Here is a 9,673-nt window from a genome sequence, read left to right on the forward strand (position 1 = left end):
TATATATTTTTATATGTAAAAGTAGGAAAGGGGGTGATATATTATTATTTTTTATTTTTTTACTTTTTTTATAATGGGGCCTTAGCAGCGTCCAGGCTGCCATGGCAACTGATCGGAGCCCTGCGATTTTACTGCGGGGGATCCGATCAGAAGGTAGAGGGAGCCGCATCCCTCTGTCTTCACTCGCAGGTGCCACGATCAGTGTTGATTGCGGCACCTCAAAACTGACAGGGGCGGCGTGATCGCCGTTTCTTGTTAGTGCAAGCGAGTGCCCGCTCTCTACATCCCCGGGGGCATTATGACGTAACTGTATGTCAGAATGTGCGAAGGGGTTAAAGTCTGTAGTGAATTATGCGTTTGTGTGTTCTTAGGGGGTCATTTCTCATTAAAGATTGTTTTTATGTCACTTTTAAGTCTGGCTTTACTTTGCTTGATAATATATGTGGCGTGAGTGCAATGTGGTTTACACTTTTAGGTGTAAAAGTAGACCAGGGGGTTGCCTGGTGTTGGTTGCGACTTTTTTTTGTGACTTTTGCAAAAGTCGCACTCAGTAAACGAGCCACAATCCACGTCTAATCCCACTTTTAGCTCTTGAACATAGATCACTGTAAAAAGTGGCGATGATCATGAAATGTTGTTTTTTCTTAGCCCGTAGGGTGCATGTTCTTGTTCTCGGGTTGTTAATGGTCAGCCTGTAGGTCAGCTGTCACTATAACATAGACTACTCCGAGAGGTAGTGGCCTGGTGGTTCCCCTGCAGCAGAGTCCAGATCCCTATTTAAGTATTAAAAGGTGAAGACCAGTGTTTCGCCAGGATAATGCCTTTAGGGGTGTCCCCAAGCCATGTCTGTTTGGTTGACACAGTGGTTCCACACCCAATGTCTAACATGCGCATAACTGAGCAATAGGAAATTATTCGTCATGCTTGTTTGTATTCAATTTTTCTGATCCTGCTGACGCACTACTTACAGAATGGGCAGATGGCCTTGTATCGATATTTATGTGGCTACTAATTTATCTCAAAAGCTTCTTAGAAATTTCTCTCCTGCTGGATCTCTGCTAACATGGCCAGATTAAAAGATTATAGGGAGGAAACAAGAGGCACATGCTACCACCTTGGGAATTCTTAGGTTATCTTATGCCATCCACCATCCATGCCCCTACTATTTTCTAGGTATGCTCCTGCAACTTCTGATTATATGTATAATTTGTATATAGGTTTTTATGGGAGCTGCTCACCTTTAGGAGATGCACCTGATGGCTGCCAAAAGGAATGAAGTTACACATTCTCTTTGAAGTCTTAGCTTGGTTATCTCCAAAATTTGCATCCAATTCAGTTGAGATGTGCTAAAGGTTTATTAGACTGGCACATAGTCTAGCTGATCTGTCAGTGTAATACTGCCACTGATTACCTGATGAACGAGCAAATGCTCGTTCATCGGGCAATTGAAGTTTTTCAACAGGTTCAAGAATCATCGTTTGTGTCATGCCCTGCTCAGACGATGTGCGGAGGTCTGCCAGATTGGCAGCACGTGTCTAGTCATTTGTTTTGTTTTGGAGTCGTGCTAGATCCGCCTCCCTTCAGGTGCTCTGGGTGGGGTCGTTGGTTTAAATTGCTCTCACTCCCAGGGTTCCGTGCGGGTTATAGCTTCTGTCTGGCTGTGGAAGCAAGGAGTGAAGGATTGGCTTTTCCTGCTCAGATAAGATAAGTTGGTTTCTGATTTCTTTGGTTTGCTGTCTAGGCTGTTTTAGTGTCGTCTGTCCCCTCCTGGTTCTGAGGGAGCAGGCTGCCCCTTTTCCCCTTTCACCATCTCAGGGATTCTAGGGTATTCTCAGCCCAGACACGAGGACACATTATTCCCACCTTCAGGGTCTGAATGTGGGCAAAGCAGAATAGGGAGAGCGGTTAGGGATTCGGTAGGAGGTGACCTTATCCCCAGCTTCTCGCCTAGAAATATTGTTTGTTTAGTTATCTGTGTATCTTATATCCTGTCCGCCGTGACATTATAACCTGCCCTACTTTGACTGCCATTACTCAGCGGTTTTGTGATGGCGTCAATTGATGCGCTAGTTGACCGCATGCAGGGATTATCTCTGGAGGTTGCGGATCTGCGTAGTTCGGTCACACGGTGTCAGAATGCTCCGGCATCAGGTGCAGGTCAAATTTGTGGGGAGCCTAAAGTCGCTCTTCCTGAGAGATTTGCAGGGGGTGCGGATGACTTTATCCGCTTTAAAGAGTCATGCAAATTGTATTTTCGGCTGCGTCCATCTTCGTCAGGTGATGAGAGTCAGAGGGTAGGGATAATCATTTCTCTGCTTAAAGGGGACGCACAATCCTGGGCCTTTTCTCTGCCGCCCGGTTCTCTGGGCCTCCGGTCGGTGGAAGAATTTTTCAAAGCCCTGGGATTAATTTACGATGACCCAGATCAGGTCTCGATGGCGGAATCTAAATTGCGTAATTTATTACAGGGTGAACATACTGCAGAGGTTTACTGTGTTGAGTTTAGGAGATGGGCTACCGAGTCAGAGTGGAATGACCCGCGTTACGTAGTCAGTTTTGTCAGGGGTTATCTGAGAGATTGAAAGATGCCCTTGCTTTTCATGAGTACCCGGATTCTTTGGAGAATGCTATGTCTTTGGCAGTACGGTTAGATAGACTTATTAGAGAGAGGTGTAAGGCTCCCTCCGTGCAAGGGATCCCTTCTGTGACTGGTTTCGTCTCTACTACTTCCCAGGATGATGTTACAGGGAACTCTGGGGTAGGGGAGGAACCCATGCAGCTGGGTCAGGTATCTTTCCGTTCTGGTAGTAGAGACTTTAGGAAATTGCATAAACTATGTTACTACTGTGGGAAAAGTGGTCATTTTATTTTTGCTTGTCGTTTTGTTAAACCACATGTTGACAAGAAAGAGAAAAAAAAAAAACGTCCTGACTCTTGGTAGCGTGAATGGAGTGGTGGAGCAAGCAGGTATGCAAGCTCCCTGTAATACTCATTTTCTCCCAGCTATGGTGGCGGTAGACTCAAGAACATTTTTTGTTGAAGTATTCATTGACTGTGGTGCCGGGGTAAACCTTATTGACTTTCTTTTTCTTCAAAATCTGGGTCTAAGTACGTGCACTTTAGAAAGAGAGATTCCGGTTTTTGCAATTGATTCTTCCCCTCTTTCTCAAAGGAGTCTCACTCATATTGCTCATGGTATTTAGTTAAGGGTGGGTGATTCACATGTGGAGATTATGTCTTGTTTTGTCATGAAGGATTTGCCCGCTCCGATAGTCTTAGGGTTACCGTGGTTGACAAAACATAACCCAATTATAGATTGGCAAGCAAGACAAATCATTGGTTGGAGCGAATTTTGTTCGGATAATTGTCTTGGCACATCTATCTCTGGTGTGTCCACTACGGCTCTACCTCAGTATCTCTCAGATTTTGCGGATGTCTTTTCGGGGGGGGGGGGGGCTCAGGAATTGCCCCCTCATCGTGACTATGATTGTCCAGTTAACCTCATCCCAGGGGCTAAGTTGCCAAAGTCTCGGCTTTACAATCTTTCTCAACCCGAAAGAGAGGTCATGCGGAAGTTTATCGCCGAGAGTTTGGCAAAAGGTCATATTAGGCCATCTAAGTCTCCGGTGGCAGTGAGTTTATTCTTTGTGAAGAAAAAGGATGGATCGCTGAGACCTTGTTTGGATTTCCGGGAATTGAACCGTATTACGGTCCGGGATCCGTTTCCCCTTCCTTTGATCTCCGACCTTCTTGATCAGATTGTTGGAGCCAAGGTGTTCTCCAAGTTGGATTTGAGAGGGGCCTACAATCTGATAAGAATTAAGGAAGGGGATGAGTGGAAAACAGCCTTCAATACGCACGAGGGTCATTTTGAGAATCTGGTTATGCCTTTTGAGTTGACGAACGTGCCAGCGGTATTTCAGCGATTCGTCAATGACATTTTCCATCATTTGGTGGGGAGGTTCGTGGTAGTTTACTTGGATGACATTTTAATTTACTCTCCTGATCTGAAGACCCATCAGGATCATGTGAGACAGGTTTTGACGATCCTTCGGGAGAATAAATTATATGCCAAATTGGAGAAATGTGTGTTTTCTGTGCAGGAGCTTCCGTTTTTGGAATATCTGCTTTCTGACTCTGGTTTTCGTATGGACCCCGAAAAGGTCCGGTCGGTTCTGGAATGGGACCGACCAGAGAATCAGAAAGCTTTGATGCGGTTTTTGGGGTTTATTAATTATTATAGAAAATGTATTTTGAACTATTCTACCATTGTAAGACCGCTGACTGATATGACTAAGAAGGGCGCCGACGTCTCTGTCTGGTCGGATGAGGCATTGCAGGCCTTTTCGACTATTAAGGAGTGTTTTGCGTCTGCTCCCATTCTGGTGCAGCCCGATGTGTCTCAGCCATTCGTGGTCAAGGTTGATGCATCAGAAGTCGGGGTTGGAGCGGTACTGTCGCAGGGTTCATCTCCTGGCAAGTGGGTCCCGTGTGCTTTTTTTTTCCAAAAAGCTATCAGTCGCCGAGAAGAATTATGATGTGGGAGATAGAGAGTTGTTGGCCATCAAGTTGGCCTTTGAGGAATGGCGTCACTGGTTGGAGGGGGCGTCTCACCCCATTATAGTATATACGGATCATAAGAACTTGGCTTACCTGCAATCTGTCAAGCGTCTGAACCCTAGACAGGCCAGATGGTCACTGTTTTTTACCAGGTTCAATTTTGTGGTGACTTTTCGCCCGGGGGATAAAAACGTCAAGGCGGATGCGTTGTCTCGCAGTTTTCCTGGGGGATGTGATTCAGAGGATCCGGCTCTGATTTTGGCTGATGGGGTGGTGGTCTCCGCTCTATACCCCGAATTGGAGATGGAGGTGTTGGAAGCCCAGGAGAGGGCTCCTGGTTCTTGTCCCCCAGGGAGGTTGTTTGTTCCTGAAAAACTGCGATACAAGGTATTCAAGGAACATCATGATACTGTCCTTGCTGGGCATCCTGGTGGTAAGTCCACCTGTGACCTTGTGTCCCGGAGGTTCTGGTGGCCCGGGTTACGTAAGAGCATTGAGGATTACGTGGCAGCTTGTGAAACCTGTGCGCGGTCAAAGGTTGCTCATACTCGACTAGCTGGTTCACGTCTTCCTTTGTCTATTCCGTCTCGTCCTTGGACGCACTTGTCTATGGACTTTATTACGGATCTGCCAAGTTCCTCCGGGAGAACAGTAATTTTGGTGGTAGTTGACCGTTTTAGTAAAATGGCTCACCTTATATCGTTAACTAGTCTGCCTAATGCCAAGACTCTTGCGCAGATTTTTGTTGATAATATCGTGAAATTGCATGGTATTCCTTCGGATGTAGTTTCTGATAGGGGCACGCAGTTTGTCTCCAGGTTTTGGAGGGCGTTCTGCTCTCGGCTTGGCATTCAACTTTCATTCTCTTCAGTCGAATGGTCAGACAGAGCGTACTAATCAGAACCTGGAGACCTACTTGAGGTGCTTTGTGGCTGAGAATCAGGAGGACTGGTCCTCATTCTTGTCCCTTCGCTTTGAATAATCGTAGGCAGGAGTCCACGGGTAAGTCGCCATTTTTTGGCGCATACGGTTTTCATCCTCAGTTTGGTACCTTTTCTGGGACTAGTTCCTCTGGTATGCCAGAGGAGGAGAGATTTTCTTCTGCCTTGTCTTCTATCTGGCGGAGGATCCAAGTGAATTTGGAGAAGATGGGTGAAAGGTATAAGCGAATGGCTGACAAGAGACGTGTGACTGGTCCGGACCTGTGTGTGGGTGATCTGGTGTGGTTGTCCACTAAAAATATTAAACTGAGAGTGCCATCTTGGAAACTGGGTCCAAGATTTATTGGTCCATGCAAAATATCTGCAGTGATCAATCCAGTTGCGTTTCGGCTGGATCTTCCGCAGACTGAGGATCCATGATGTATTCCACAGGTCTTTATTGAAAAAATATGTGAAACCGGTGGAACCATCGCCATTGCCCCCTCCTCCTGTTCTGGTCGATGGAAATTTAGAGTTCGAGATCTCCAGGGTTCTTGACTTTAGAGTTCTTCGGGGTTCCCTTCAGTACCTGGTACACTGGAGGGGATACGGCCCTGAGGAAAGGATGTGGGTTCTGGTGCTGGATGTCAGTGCCAGCCTACTGGTTAGGGCTTTTCACAGATCCCACCCGGATAAGGTTGGTCCGGGGTGTCCGGAGGTCACCCGTAGAAGGGGGGGTACTGTCATGCCCTGCTCAGACTATGTGCGGAGGTCTGCCAGATTGGCAGCACGTGTCTAGTCATTTGTTTTGTTTTGGAGTCGTGCTAGATCCGCCTCCCTTCAGGTGCTCTGGGTGGGGTCGTTGGTTTAAATTGCTCTCACTCCCAGGGTTCTGTGCGGGTTATAGCTTCTGTCTGGCTGTGGAAGCAAGGAGTGGAGGATTGGCTTTTCCTGCTCAGATAAGATCAGTTGGTTTCTGATTTCTTTGGTTTGCTGTCTAGGCTATTTTAGTGTCGTCTGTCCCCTCCTGGTTCTGAGGGAGCAGGCTGCCCCTTTTCCCCTTTCACCATCTCAGGGATTCTAGGGTATTCTCAGCCCAGGTACGAGGACACATTATTCCCACCTTCAGGGACTGAATGTGGGCAAAGCAGAATAGGGAGAGCGGTTAGGGATTCGCTAGGAGGTGACCTTATCCCCATCTTCTCGCCTAGAAATATTGTTTGTTTAGTTATCTGTGTATCTTATATCCTGTCCGCCGTGACAGTTTGCCAGCGGCAGATCTTGCTGTGTAATCAAGATCTACTGCCAGTAAATAGTGATTAAGTATAGGAACGAGCAATGGCGTTAGCGATCGCAATACTGTGGAGAGGATTGCTGAATGTAATAGTGTAGTGTCCCACTACGTAAGGGTGGGCACTACACAAGGGTCAATTGGGTCACGTTGTTCTCCACCTCCTGTGGAACATGGTTGTCTTTTATATTGCATTTTAATGTGAATTGTCATGTTATTTATGTTATCTCCTATGTACCAGGCCTGTTAGGGGTATAGTTCCTCCTCCTAGACAGTAGAGGGAGCTAGGGAACCCCCTAGTATAAATAGCCAGGTCCAGACCAGAGAGGGGGTGCGTAATCAGGAGCCAAGAGTGACTTCAGCCAGAAAAGAGCTGAGAAGCAGTTTCTGACATTCAGCTAGATAGCCCAGGCTCCTAGCTTGCCACCAGGAGAAGAAGCAGCCTCCTGAGAAAGTAAGTTCCTATAAAAGTACAGTGCAGAGCCAAGTTTATTCCAGCCAAACAGAGAGCTGAAGGGCAGAAGGATATATTTAAAGCAAGAAGACATATACGAGAGGAAGTTTTCCCTAACCAAGGATAAAGCCAGCAATAGGGCATACGGGCCTTGGAGAAAGACAGACAGGATCCTGAGGAAAAGTGCAGCCTGATCTGTAAGTGTTTAACCCTCTGAGTATCTTGCAAAGAACATTGCCTGCCATTTGATGTAAAGCCTGCCTGTCACCACCTTTTACATGTGGAACTGACCAAAGACTGTAAATAGTTAAACTGTTCAGTAAAATGAAGTTTTGGTTCACTGCAACGTGTGTTCCTCAATTATTACTACAAGAAAATGGTGTGCCACCGTTACCGGCACTGGCGTCATGAACTTAAAGGGATCTTGCCACCGGCAAATTAAACCTGCAACACCCAGGGCACCTCACCTACCACCTGGCCTGGTCCCTATACACAGAGAGTGCCCCAGAGGATCCATGTGCCAGCCTCTCCATCACTGCTGTACACCTGCCCAGGGTCTTCTATAAACTGTGAGTACCAAGAGCAACCCTCGGTTTATTAACTACCCCTGTGACCTCACACTCGCTCACCCTGCAGAGCTGCATACTGCCATAGCAGCTGTCTCCTCTGCTAACAAGCAGGCGATTGCCAGTAAAGGAACGCTTCCTTCCCTACAATTGCCTGCATACTTGTAAGAGGAGATAAGAGCTGCATTTACATGCAGCAATCATCTTCTCTATATGGGGGCTAGCAATCACTACGGCATTCACTAGCCCCCATAGAGAATCATTGTTTCTGGGCAGCAAATCACTGTTTGTATTGTTAATGTGCTGCACAGAAATAATAATTTTGGTACATCAATGTGAACGAGCTTTCATCAAGAAATTGGTATCACCTTACATAGGGCAATTATTGGGAACAAGAGTTCCTAGAGACACTACTTCACAATAATTGCCCCAGTTGTTGGCCCCTGTAGGTCAACCAGATTTTTTGCCTAGGGGCCTCCACTCACCTTAGTCTAAGGCTACTTTCACACTTGCGGCAGAGTGATCCGGCAAGCAGTTCCGTCGCCGAACGTATGCCAACTGATGGCATTACTGAGACTGATCAGGATCCTGATCAGTCTTAAAAATGCCTGATCAGTCAAAAAAATGCATTGAAGTGCCGGATCCGTCTTTCCGGTGTAATCCAGCAAAACGGATCCAGCATTTATTTTTTTCACCTTTTTTTTCGGTCTGCGCAGGCATTCCTATAGAAAAAAATGCTGGATCCGGCATTCAGGCAAGTCTTCAGTTTTTTTCGCCGGAGATAAAACCGTAGCATGCTATGGTTTTCTCTTTTGCCTGATCAGTCAAAATGACTGAACGGAAGACATCCTGTTGCATCCTGAATGGATTACTCTCCATTCAGAATGCATGGGGATATATATGATCAGTTCTTTTCCGGTATTGAGCCCTTTTGACGGAACTCAGTGTCGGAAAAGAAAAACGCTAGTGTGAAAGTACCCTAACCCTTCCTGCCCATTTTGGTAAATTGGGTTGGGTAACAAATGTTATCAGCAGGCATGTGTCTAACCATAGTGCTGCTGGAAATAACATTTCTCCTTAGGCACTGAGTAGTCAGTAAAACAAATCTTGACATTTATTGTTATGTAAAACATAATTCCAGGCAAAAACTGCAAAAATTCAGCTTCGGACCATACTTATATTCCAACATTTCTTTAAAACAAATAAAAAGTAGTGCAAATCCTACTTAAACATACAATGCAATGTTCTGCTCCCAGGGCTGTTCATCTGAGGTTGCCCTGCCTGTGTTTGCATTATTTTACTTCATGTATTCTCCACCCTGTAATATCTTATCTTCTAAAGTTTATCTGCATAGGGAAATCAGGGTCATTTATGATAACACGCGCAACAATGATTTTGCTACTGAGAGAAAAACGTGATTTATACTAAAATGAGCGCGCTGATTCCAAATATGAACTCGGAATTTGCCTGGCATGTCTAGATTTTAAGTACATGCAAAGCCTATTCAGTTATGTCTGATGTCAGAAGTAAGTATATAAGGCAAGCTGGACAGATTTTGATAAAGTGATCTGTTATAGTGCTATCAGTTTTGAAACTTAAGATGGATAAACGGAAATGTGTTAGGCTACTTTCACACTGGCGTTTTGGTTTCCGCTTCTGAGATCCGTTCAGGGCTTTCACAAGCGGTCCAAAACTGACAGTTTTGCCCTAATGCATTCTGAATGGAAAAGGATCCGCTCAGAATGCATCAGTTTGCATCAGTTCAGTCTCCATTCCGCTTTGGAGACTGACACTGCTTGCAGCGTTTTGGTGTCCGTCTGATTAAACTGAGCCAAACGGATCCTTTCTGACACACAGTGTAAGTCAATGGGGACGGATCCGT

This window comes from Bufo bufo, chromosome 5, assembly GCF_905171765.1.
Source record: "Bufo bufo chromosome 5, aBufBuf1.1, whole genome shotgun sequence".
NCBI classification, from domain to species: domain Eukaryota; kingdom Metazoa; phylum Chordata; class Amphibia; order Anura; family Bufonidae; genus Bufo; species Bufo bufo.